At 50.6% G+C, this 12,026-nt stretch overlaps 1 protein-coding gene and 1 long non-coding RNA gene across 20 annotated transcripts in view; one reads left to right on the top strand and one right to left on the bottom strand.

Moving 5' to 3' along the window:
- The window catches only part of BCORL1 (BCL6 corepressor like 1), a 41,922-nt gene that overhangs the window by 4,672 nt on the left and 25,224 nt on the right, over nucleotides 1-12,026 (top strand). For 4 of the 19 annotated variants that reach the window (XM_083596689.1, XM_083596688.1, XM_083596693.1 and 1 more), the window contains exon 1: nucleotides 9,808-10,004. The exons of 1 other annotated variant lie outside the window; for it this stretch is intronic. The gene's annotated coding sequence lies outside the window, so the exon portion shown is untranslated. Of the gene's footprint in view, nucleotides 1-2,512; nucleotides 2,565-7,948; nucleotides 8,285-8,389; nucleotides 8,936-9,805; nucleotides 10,005-10,136; nucleotides 10,289-10,427; nucleotides 10,512-12,026 lie in introns of those variants that run through there. 14 more of the 19 variants (XM_083596690.1, XM_083596692.1, XM_083596691.1 and 11 more) reach the window with 14 other exon arrangements.
- On the bottom strand, nucleotides 7,221-10,511 carry LOC310754636. Its single transcript, XR_014543933.1, has 2 exons — nucleotides 10,344-10,511; nucleotides 7,221-7,256 (listed from the first exon to the last, which is right to left on the bottom strand). It is a non-coding gene; the product is annotated as an uncharacterized lncRNA (long non-coding RNA).

The raw sequence follows: 12,026 nt of genomic DNA, 5'->3' as shown, positions 1-12,026 counted from the left end.
TAGCTAACCCTCCCAGTTTGGGATCGTCTGCAAATTTGATGAGCATCCCCTCAATTTCTTTATCCAAGTTGTTTATAAATATGTTAAACAACAGTGGGTCCGAGACAGAACCCTGTGGTACCCCACTTGTCACTTTTTTCCAGAATGACAAGACACCATTAATGAATACTACAGTGGTACCTCAGGTTATATACTCTTCAGGTTACATATGCTTCAGGTTACAGACTCTGCTAACCCAGAAATAGTACCTTGGGTTAAGAGCTTTGCTTCAGGATGAGAACAGAAATCGTGCTCTGGCGGCGCAGTGGCAGCAGGAGGCCCCATTAGCTAAAGTGGTGTTTCAGGTTAAGAACAGTTTCAGGTTAAGAACGGACCTCCGGAACGAATTAAGTACTTAACCTGAGGTACCACTGTATTTGGGTTTGGTCAGTCAACCAGCTACAAATCCACCTAACAGTTACCTTGGTCAACCTAGCTTCATCACAATAATATCATGGGGAACTTAGTCAAAAGCCTTACTGAAGTCAAGATACACTATGTTCACAGCATTCTCCTTATCCACCAAGCTTGTAATTCCATCAAAAAAAGAGATAGAGAGAGATTCGTCTTGCATGACTTATTTTTGAGAAACCCATGCTGGGTCTTAGTAATCACAGCATATCACGTCCCTCTTCAGTCTGCTTTGCATACAGAAGGTCCCAGATTCGATTTCTGGTGTCTCCAGGTAGGTGTGAGAGAAACCCTTCCCTGGAGCCTTGCAGAGCTGCTGCCAATCAGTGTGAACGATTCAAACATCAATGTAATGAAGTGATTGAAATGCAATAAAAACGAAGATATTTGGAAACTGAGCAAATGGAGAAGGAGTGCTGAAAACTGGGGCTTTTGGTCTGGGGTGCAAAAGATTCACTTTTGAATTGTGTAGGAAGAAAGAATGATGTGCCATCAAGGGGATCCCACTTCAGGAGGCATGACTGACACAGTATTAAGGATAGATCAGCGGTTCTCAAAAAGGGAAGCGGGTGGCGCTGTGGGTTAAACCACAGAGCCTAGGACTTATTGATCAGAAGGTCAGCAGTTCGAATCCCCGCGACGGGGTGAGCTCCCGTTGTTCAGTCCCTGCTCCTGCCAACCTAGCAGTTCAAAAGCACGTCAAAGTGCAAGGAGATAAATAGGTACCGCTTCGGCGGGAAGGTAAACGGCTTTTCCGTGCGCTGCTCTGGTTCACCAGAAGCGGCTTAGTCATGCTGGCCACATGATCTGGAAGCTGTACGCCGGCTCCCTCGGCCAATAAAGCTAGATGAGCGCCACAACCCCAGAGTCGGCCACGACTGGACCTAACGGTCAGGGGTCCCTTTACCCTTTACCTTTACAGCAGTTCTCAACCTGTGAGTCCCCAGATGTTGTTGGACTACAACTCCCATCATCCCTGAGCTCTGGCCTTGCTAGCTAGGGGTGATGGGAATTGTAGTCCAACAACATCTCACAGGTTGAAAAAGGCTGGGATAGATGCAGTGGAGAGGTCTGCTGCAAGCAGCTGGTACCCTGTTACTCCAGCAGAGCCCAGCAGTACTGCCATGTGCCCTAGTCTGTGTTTATGGGTAGCTGCATCCATGAGCCCCTTCATTTTAAATTTCCCATAATGCCCTGGAATGATACTCTGGAAGTGGTGTTGCCGCTACTACCAGGTAAGCTGTGAGGGAGAGCGAGATAGTGGGAAACTTAATGGGGGGGGGGAGAGAGAGTCTTTGCTAAGAGATCAGGTTGACTCTGGCCCTGGCAATGGGGATCTTCTTTGCAGGTCATTCTGCATCATTAGAGCAGATTAAATGCTTCAGTTGCCTCCAGCCAGAGATGGGCAGAATTCTCCCCCACATTGGATGCTGACTGGAAGGAAGCAAGACCAGACCACCAAATTGTGCAGATTTTGGATTTCAAAAACCATCACTGGATGTATAAAAGCTTTTCAGTTAAGGCACTGCCAAGAAGCACCCCACTTAAACAGCTCCTTTAGGAAACAAGTTGACCATAAGAACATAAAAAGAGCCCCACTGGTTCAGGTCAAAAGCCTATCTAGTCCAGCATCCTGTTCTCTCAGTGGCCAGCCAGATGCCTGCAGGAGACATGCAAGCAGGACCTGAACACAGCACTGCTTTCCCCTCCTGCAGTTTGCAGCAACTGGCATTCAGAAGCACACAGCCGCTGACAGTGGAGGTAGCACACTCCTGCACTGAAAGGCATTTGATCAGGGAGCTCATCAAAGCAATTGGAAATGGTTCTGGTTTTTGTTCTGACTTCTGTCAATATGATATTGCAAGCTATTTTAAAATGTGTGCTATTAGTGGTTCAGTCTTGTGCTGCTTTATTGGACTGTTTATGTCTTTGAAGATGGTTTTTCACCACCTGGAGAGTTCTATTAAGAATGGAAAGACAGGAAAGAGATGTGCTAGTAATGAAATGGTGTTTGATAATTTATCCAGTTTTCAGAGGTTAATTTTTGCATTGTGTCACTCAGGGCTTATTTCCCCAGCCAGAACTCACTGGAACTCAGATCTGGCACATCTCAGGTGAGCATCACTGCTGTTCTAAGAGAATTAGGGAGGCATTCATGGTGAGTTCCAACACCTCTTTTTCTGGAAAAATAGCACTGATGTTACTAGGTTTGAATAATATGCATATGTTTATGATGCTTATATTCCATTGATGCTTATATTCCATTCTACTTCTGAGGGATTTGGGGTAGTGTACATGGTTTCCTCCCCACTTCTTTATATTCATAACAACCCTGTGAGGTAGGTTATTCAGAGAGAGAGAGAGAGAGAGATAGCAAAAGACAGACAGAAACAAGGCCAATATTACCTAGGGAGCTTCCTGACAAAGTTGAGATTTTAAACCCATTCCTAGCAGAACGCTTTAAACTAACTTTCCTCAGCTTGGCGGTCTCCAGATGTTTACCTCTGCAACATAATATAACTTAACTTAACTTGCCTCAAGACTTAAAAGTCAGAATTGCTTGTCCAGATCTAAAGAAATCCACTTGCCTGAGGTATTCTCCTCCCTTAAATTCTTGTTGCATGAACCCCTTTTCATCTTCCCTAATGAAAGCACATTCTCTGGAAAAGTTCCTATCCATCTCAGAACAAAACCCAAGGCCACTGCAGTTAATTCAGCTGATTAAAGCATCACCAATAGCTTGAAAAGATATCGGGCAAAGATAGACGAGCAGTTTTGGCTTTGCTTCGAAATTCAAATGGCTTAAATGTTGGGCTTTGGGAAAGAATGGAAGCATTATAGGGCCTGTTCCTTAATGTACCGTTCTCATTTTTCCCTGTTGAGTGGGGAAAACAGTAAAAAAAAACCTGCTAGAACTTTGGAGGCCCTCAGTAGGTCTCCCTTAAGCGATGGCTGGGGGGCGGGGGGCGGGAAGGCAGGCATGAAAGCAGAAGAAATTCGCCAGAGTCCTCTGGGGCACGCTGTCAGTTTGCGCAGCGGACTACTCCTCCCCTCCCCCAGCATACAACTGGCCTCTGGCCTTCCAAACACGCACACTCCCCCAACCCAGTTTTCTGGGCATTGCAGAAAACTCTGGGTGTGGGTGTGCGTGCAGGGGGGAGATTTGAGACAGAAGAACCGTAACTGAACATCCTGTGCAGTCTAGCTATGTATTCTCTCCCCTCCCCATCTCAAGAGGTGCCTTGTCATCCTCTTCTCCTCTTCCTCTTCCTCAAATAAAAGTTAAAAATGCCTGCAACAGAATGCAAGGCACATGGAAACACAACAAGATGACTAAAGGAATAAAGAAACCCACTGATTGCAATCCTTAATATATGTCATGCTTGTGGGACAATTACTTCAAAAAAGAAAGAAAAGAAAATGAGAATGGATATTTGATGCATATGTTATATTTGATGATATAGACATCATATAGTCATCCGCACTTGATTGGCAGTTAATCAGAATCTTGAAGGCTTTCCATATAGTAAATAAAACTGAAAGCCACACTGCATTATTATTAAAAATGGGGATTCCTTGCTTCCTATGTTAAGCTGAATTAAATTTGTTCCTAAACCTAATGTCCCAAATCTTATTAATCAACAACTGTTGAGAGGGTTGTGTTGGAGACTTCCAGCTACATGCTGTACACAACTTTGTCATGGCATACACATAGTCTAAGAAGGTCTTTATGCAGGAATCCTGGGACGTTAGGTTCAAATTGATGAGGAAGCATTGCTTTGGGAGTGATCTGTAGTCTAAGATTGTGACATTTCTGGCAATAAATGTTCCAAAACTCTCGTACCCATCAAAGGAGAAAGAAACAATCTGAGCACACCTCTTCTAGCAAGACTGATTATAATTTGGACGTAGTAAATGAAGCCTTCTCCTTTTTTTCTCTTCAGCAGAGAGCCTACTTTCTTGGGTTTGGACCCATATGCTCAGATGGTTGTTCATGTTGAGTGGAACTCAGGAAGCTGCCTTAGATGGAGTCAGAACATTGGTCAGTGTAACTCAGTATTGTCTACACTGACTGACAATTGCTCTCGAGGAGTTCAGGCAGGAGTCTTTCCCAACCCTGCGTAGAGATGCTGTGGATTGAACCTGGGACCTTCTACATGCAAGGCAGATGACCTGCTACTGAGCATCATATCAAAGCTTGAAATCCCGGCTTCAGTCAGCAAGTTCATTCTCCTAAACTTAGGGTTTTTTATGTCTTGATGATGCACAGTGCCGCAGGGAAGTACTTTGTGCATGCTCAAAGGCACCCTTGAATATCTGTGTAGTCCAGGCTAACCTAGGCTGAACAATTCTGCTAAGGCTGTCATCCAGGCCTATGATCTGACATATCAGAAGAGGTTTGCATGCCACCAATTTAGCACTGGTGGATTACTGGTGCACGCACCCCACTGGTGGGTTTCTGCATTTTGGATTTCTCTGTTACCCTGCTGTTATTTCAGAATAAATCATCCCAGAGTCAAAGCAGCACCACACTACTACTCCCTCCAGGGAGTATGGGCACAATACATTAATTACTACTGCCCTTCCCCTCTGGAAAACTAAGGTCAATTTCAGAACCAAAATGCTTTTTCTGTGCTGCCTGAGGTGGAGCAGTCAACAACATTATAGTTAATGGTTGTCGCTTGTCTTCACATACCCCACTCCACTTCCCTGCTCCCAGTTGTGAATAATATTCCCACGTTATGAATGATCCGTGTCACCATTAAGAAAAAGAGGTCAGAATAGGCCAGTATATATGTGGACTGTCCCTGGATAAAGTGGCTTTTCTTCTTTAAGTTCTCAAAATTCTAAACCTAGCTCAAGATTGTCCTCTGAACTAGCTAGATGTTTAACTGAGAATCAAGTAAGACTTGCCCCAAATAGCAACTAGACATTCCATTTTGGTGACCTGTAACCTTGGTTTTAGGAGCCATTTTGCACCGGGCTTATATATTGTGAGTTTCTAACACTGCCTCCACTTAAATCACTGAAGTCTGTACTGCAGCCTTCACAAACCTGGCGTTCTTCAGAGGTTTTGTGCTACAAAATCTCAGCTGCGCTGGCTGCTGTTGATAGCAGTTGCAGTCTACGATGTCTGGAGGACATCCAGTTAGCAAAATTTTGCATGGCCTTTCTTTGTCACCACTGTAACAGCATAGGAGAAGTTTTGTTCTTTCTCCTACTCTTTCCCTTCAGTCTCTATCAGGATCTCACCGCTCTTGTATTGTTCTCATTCAAGCCATCAGTTCAGCTGCCTAAGGATTTATCAGTTATCTGGTGTTTGCAAATATGTGTGCCTGCCTGCCTGGTCAACTCCCATAGATGAAGGTCTGATTCATACTTGCATGCTTCTTCACTTGATTACTGCACCACAAGACGTGCAGTTTGCATGTGTGAATGGTAGGCAGAACACCAAAGATAGAACTTTCAAGAGGAAACCTAGCTCAGCGGTAGAGTACCAGCTTTGAATGCAGAAGGTCGTAAGTTGAATCCCTGACATCTCCAGGACCTAACATAGCATCCCTAGTGAAGGCTGTGCCCCTACAGTCACTTTCCACCGCAAATATTGTGTTTGAGGTAATATGAGATGATGCCAATGTTCTGTTGGTGTTATAAGAGCTCTTTTCACCCATTCAGACATGCATGCTATCATTTGATGTTAAGCCGTCCAGTGGAAAAATCAAGCCATGTACATGTACGTACAAGAACCATCTCAAAGCTGCTCTCCAGTCAAGGTGTGATTTCCCCCAGCAAGGTCAGACTAAAAAAGGTGGTGGTGGGACCTTTGAAGATGTTGGGACTCCAACTCCCATCAGCCTCAGCCATCATGACCAATAGCCAAGGATGTTGGGGTCTGTAGTCGAGTAACAGGTGTAAAGGGCATGGTCTCCTTTCCCAGACCCATCTGGTCTCTGCTAACATTCACCTACAGAAAATGCTCACATGACCCACATCTTCTCCTTCTCTGGTGCTGATCTCATCTTGCCCTGACCCCACCCGCTGCAGAGGGTTCTCATTGGCCCCTATACTGGCTGGGGTACCATTAACTCTTACCTTGCTTTCAATTTGTGGGAAATGTATGTGACTTCTTTCGCTGCTTTATGCCAGGGGAACAGCAAGCATGTTCTGAACTGCAGGAACCTTAGAGAAATGTTTTTTGGGGGAGCACAGTGGAAACACTGAGAGTCTGTGAGTGCTACTCCATAGTTAGTGCAAATCATGGTTTGGTCTGCACTAAGCCCAAACCACTATGCTTTACCAGCTGTAAAACCAGTATTTAAAGTGACATAGATCAGCAGAGCAGGTATACTTCAGCTATGCCCATTACATCTAGAAAGAAAGGAGTTATTTTATTAGGCTAGAAAGAAAGAAGTTATTTTATTAGGCCCATTATCCATGTTAGGGAAATCCACCACTGAGCAGTTAAAGGGCAATGTGCTCCTTGGGGGTAAATTGTTCCTCTCCCCAATTTCTAAGCTAGTTCATCCTATTCTGGTCTACATCTTACACAAAATCACCTGGATGTCTTCTTACTATGCAAGAAACTTCAGCTGGAGCTGGGTGTTGCTTTGGTTGCTGAATTACAGGCTTAGCTGTATATTTGTTAAATTTCTTCCCCTCACTTCTGAAACATACCACTTTTGAATTCACAGGTACACTGGTGGAAGGCGTTGTATCTGAGCAACTTTGTCCAATAGTAACACCCAGGAGGTCATCTTCATGGACCTGTCTTGTTCTAACTTTCACATCCTGTGTGATTTTGGCCACTGGCAGAAACATAAAATACAGGTGGCCTTTCAGCAGGTATTTAGTAAGGAAGATGAGGCAGAAGCACAGAGATATTGTACTGCTAGAAGAACAACACGTTGTGCACATAAACCAGGGAAGTCATACAAGAAGTAAACTTCCCCTGAGCACAGGAGGTAATGGAAATTTAATTTTAGCCCCCAGTCCACAATGCTCTCTAGATTGGGGCACATACAGTTTAAGGTAGTGTAGTGGAATTGCCTCTTAGGACTTTATGCTCTGAGCACCTGGTCAGGAATCTTAAATGGGCCTTCCTAGAGAAGTTTGAGTAAAAGCAAGAAACAAGGGGGGGGGAGGTAGGAGCAGAAATAATAAATGGAGAGAGGGAGCTATCCTGATGGGAAGTCAATCCTCTTCAAGGCACTTATTTGTCTTCAGGAGTAGTAAGGGTTGTTGATTGGGGTTTGTTGGGTGGGTTTTGCCTGATCACAGTTCCATCCATCTCTGTAAAAAGTTTTTTGCAAAATGCAAAGCATACCTCAAAGCTGCAAAATGCAATGCAATACAATACATTCCTCCTGATTTTAGGATCCTTTAGAAGAATTCCCGCTTAAAGAATTATTGGGGGCTGTTCAGGAAGCTTACTCGAGAGTAAGTCCCCACTAGCTTACTTCCCTGTCGCACAGTTTTAATAGCCCCAGATTGCATAGTTGCTGCTTGGTGGCGGTGGGGGGTGGGCTTCCCTGTGCCGGCCAACCAGGTTGTGGTAAAAAGAACTCCTAGCCCTGAGGCGGAATACAAAAAGCAGGAAGAACGGCTAGGGCAGACGATGTAAGGCGCTGGGTCCATACAGAGGGGAGTCGGTTTAAAGCTCGGGAAAGCGGAGGTGTGGCAAAGAGATCGAGTCGCTCGGACGGCACACTGGTAAGGAGAGGTGTGTGTGCACACGCGGGTGTAAAGACGTGCGGGGCTGCCAGAAAAAAGGTGGGGGAGAAACTAGAGGGGAAACGGGATCAACGCCACTCGTCCTAGATGGACTGCGATCCTGGTAAGGGAGGGCGCTGGGCTAGGGTAGGGGGCAAGACGGCGCGTGTGGGAAGGCACTGGGGTGCGAGAGGAGGGTCCCGGCCGAGCAGAGGGGGAGGGCCTTGGGCAGTGGCGAAGACGACGGGCCCAGGGGAAGGGAAGCCGGGCTCGATCGTCGCCGAGACGGCCCACAGGGGGGCCGGACTGAGCAGGGCGGCGCGGCGTGGGCTTTCTGCTTGTGCTGCCGACGCGAGGTGGGACTCGCGCGGGCCTGGCCGGCGATCGCGGCCTTCGAAGCTCGAGCAACTTCTAGGGCAGGCGCTGCGAGCCCGTGAAGGAGAGCGTGGCCGCCAAGCAGGCAGGCGACGGACGCTGCCGGCCGGCTGGGGGTCAAAGCCAGCAACCGATCCTCCGGCCGAGCTGGGGCGCCTCCCTCCGGCCGCATCCCCGAGAGGAGCCGAGCAGGCGACGGAAGGAGGTAGGCAGGCCAGCCGCTCCCCGGGGCGCGCCGGTGCTGATCACGGCTTGCGCCGCCCAGGGAGCGAGCGAGCGAGCGAGCGAGCGGGAGACAGAGAGACTCGGACGCCGCGTTGCGCTGCAACCCCGAGGGGGCGCCCACCCAGCGCAGGTGCGGAGCCTGGAACGCGCGCAGTATCAGCTCGGGCTGATCCAGGTACCCCCGGCACGGGCACCCTGCTTATTCCCATCCGCGTGCTGCAGCCCTCCCGAGTCGCTTGCGGGCTGTCTCCGTCGGTGCAGCCACCGGACAGCACCGCTCCGGTCTTCGCCTCTCTTTCCCCGCTGCGCAGAGAGGCGCGCTCGCCAATCTAGGCACCGCGGAGCCCTCGGCTGATCCGCCGCTTGACCCTCTTGGGCTCCGTGCGCACTCGGGGCTTCCACTTCCCCCTCCCTTAACGCCACGCGGGTTCCTTGCGCCCCCTTTATCTTTTCAGGCCCCCGCTTGATTACCCAAAATTGTAGATCTCTCCCCAGAAAACACCTAACTCCCCCCCACCGCAATGTTTGATGTACCCCGACCCCTCCTCTTTTCTCTCTCCAGTCCCGTGACCTCATCGGTGTGGACAGCTAACAGTGCATATTTTTGGGATGGGTGCCCAGTACCACCCGAGGACTTGGTTTTGTGCGTGTGAATGGGTAACCCCGGGGGGGTGGAAAGAGGGGAGGCGAGCAAGAGCCTAGGCGCAGCAGCAGCTGCCGCCTCCTCCCCTTCGCCCCTTCTTATCTCTCCCTCCCCTCGGGTGGAGGACGGTCTCCGCCCTCGCCCCCCGCCCTCGCCCAGCCTCTCCCCCTCTCCGGGCAGGGCGCGAGGCCCCTCCCCCTCTCAACCCCCCCCAACACTCCACCCCCCCTTCTTTCCCTCTCCGGACTCGGCTGGCTCGGAGCAAACCACCCCTCCCGCACGGGCAGGGCTCGCCGCGGTGCAGCCTGGGAGGCGTAGTCCGCAGGGCAGGGCCCGGCTCGGGGTGGGCGTGGGGGCGGCCGGACGACCGTACTACACTTCCCGGCAGGCCCCGCAGCAAGCAGCAGTCGGCGGCGGCTCGCTCTCGTCCTCACACTCGGGCTGCCGCTGCCAGTGCCGCCACCGCCGCTGTTCCTTGCGCTGCGCTGCTGATCGGTGGAGCCGCGCTGGCCGGCCCTTGTGCTCCTCCGGCTCCGCTTGGCTGGATTCCTTCGGGATCGAATGCCCCTTGTACCCCGGCGGGGGCCCGCCTTGGGAGCAGGTGCGTGTGGACGGTCCCCGGCGGTTCCCTTTCCCGGGCCCGCTTCTCCTCTCCCCCCCCCCCGCCGCCTCCGTCGCCATCGGGGAGGGAAGGGGGGGCGGCGTGTGAGTGAGGTTTCCATGGAAACGGGGAGCGGGCCTTGGACCGCGGCCCTTTTCTCTCCCTTCCTGACCCCCCCTCCCGTCCTCGCTTCGCGGTAAGGTCCCGTCCAGGACAGGATGGTGACAGCAGGGCCGCTTCTGCTCCGGCCCCGACGGCGAGGGAGGAAGCGATCGTCGCTTCAGGCTAGCAGGCAGATTATTTCACTTTCTGTTCTCAGGAAGGGGTGCTTGGGCTTACCCCCACTACTTCGACCACCGCCACCCTCCTCTTCCTCACTCTCTCTTTCCATTTCTCCTCTGCTTCGATCGACGGGGCGGACAGAGGGGGTCGACACCCTTTTCGCTCTGGCGAATTCGGTGGCGGATACGGTGGTCTGCGCGAGTCTCTGCGCATCCCGAGCGTGCGGTGAGCCTTCGGCATGGGGAGCCTGAGCTGCACCACCCCGTCTAAATTCTGGGCTTAATTTTTTGAGCGAGGAGGGGGAATAATTCAGCGGCCACCCACTCCGGGCGCACGTTGCGGCGCGATCCGCCGATAGAAGAGACCTGATAATGGCATATACACTTCTGAATGGCAGAGACTCAAGCTTGGTTGGTCCCTCCCGTCTGCTTCCTTCCAGGCGTCTTGGGTTGCTGTTTTCCGCCGCCGCCGCCTCCCTCTTTCTTTCCCCTACCCCGCTCCCTCCCTCCAACAAGAGACAAGGGCGATGCCCGTGACGGTCCCGAAGGGACGGGCAGCCTAGATCGTGGTGCGCGGGGGGAAAGGAGAGGAGGAACGCGGCGCGGCGGCGAGCTAAACTCGGAAGGAGTAACCAAATGTTAGACGGTCGGGAGGCAGAGATGGGCTGCTGAAGGCAGAACGGAGGCGACTCGTTCTCCCGGAGGTTGATTTCTCTGAGTCTCGGTAGAGAGTGTGTCCGCAGGAAGGGAAGAGAGCATAAGCTTGTTTTCAGAAAGAGGGGGACAACTTTTGCCCTATTTGGAAGAGTGGGAAGTATTGGTTGGCATCTTTGCAGTGTAACTGGCCAGCCCGTTTGGAATGGGCCTGCCCTTTAAAATCCAATGTCTCGGTGGGAGGGTAGCTTGAAAATGCTTGCAAAGCACAAGAGATGTCCGTGTGTCTGTGTTGGTGAGGAGGATAGAGTTAGGGCTTTGCATGCCGTCCCAGTTTGCCTTGCCTTGCCTTGTCCAGGTAACACATAAGCAACACCCCCCCCCCATCCAATTTGTTGTAATCAGGGCTCTGCCTCCAGGTTGGCCCCACAAATGGCAGCCCCCGGAGCTAGTCGTTGTGCATGTTTACTGTCGTGTAGTTCTCAGCCTGCCAAGAAAATCGGAGCCTGGCAGTGGCAGCGGGGAAGAGTGAAGGGATGGGACATTTTTTGAAGCTGAAATGGGGATGGAGGGTGGTTTGCAGGGTGGGGGTGGGAAGATGTGCTGCAGGCATCGCGTCATTGGCTGGACAATGTGTGTGTGCTTGGGGTCTGGAGGAGGCTTTTCCCGGTCTTGGTAGCCTGACTTGTGTTTTTGAGAAACGTGATGTTAATCTGCAGCTGCGACAGGTTTCCACGGTGAGGCTTCCCTTGCCAGGCTGCAGTGAGCAAGCGAGTGATGGTTCGTTCTCTCTGTGCCATTGCACAGTGTGAGTAAGAGAGAAGCTTTACCTGGAGACGGTTGGAAAGTTTGCAAGTGCCTGGCTTCGGTGGAGATGCATTATTGCCTTTACATGCTTAGGAGTGCATTGTCCTGGCCGCGCACCCTTAATAAAAGGGAATGAACAGGTGTGCAGGCAAAGATTGCTTTGGCAGTCATTCTGTATACATACTCGCAAGCAGAGTGTGAGGGGAGGAGCTGGTTTTAAATGGGGACTTCCACTCTGATCCTGCGCTCCAAATGCATGCCTTTATTGAAGCCAGTTGGA

The sequence above is a fragment of the Podarcis filfolensis genome, assembly GCF_964270895.1.
Source record: "Podarcis filfolensis genome assembly, chromosome: Z".
Classification (NCBI taxonomy): Eukaryota; Metazoa; Chordata; class Lepidosauria; order Squamata; family Lacertidae; genus Podarcis; species Podarcis filfolensis.
This window is presented reverse-complemented; position numbering and strand designations above follow the sequence as displayed.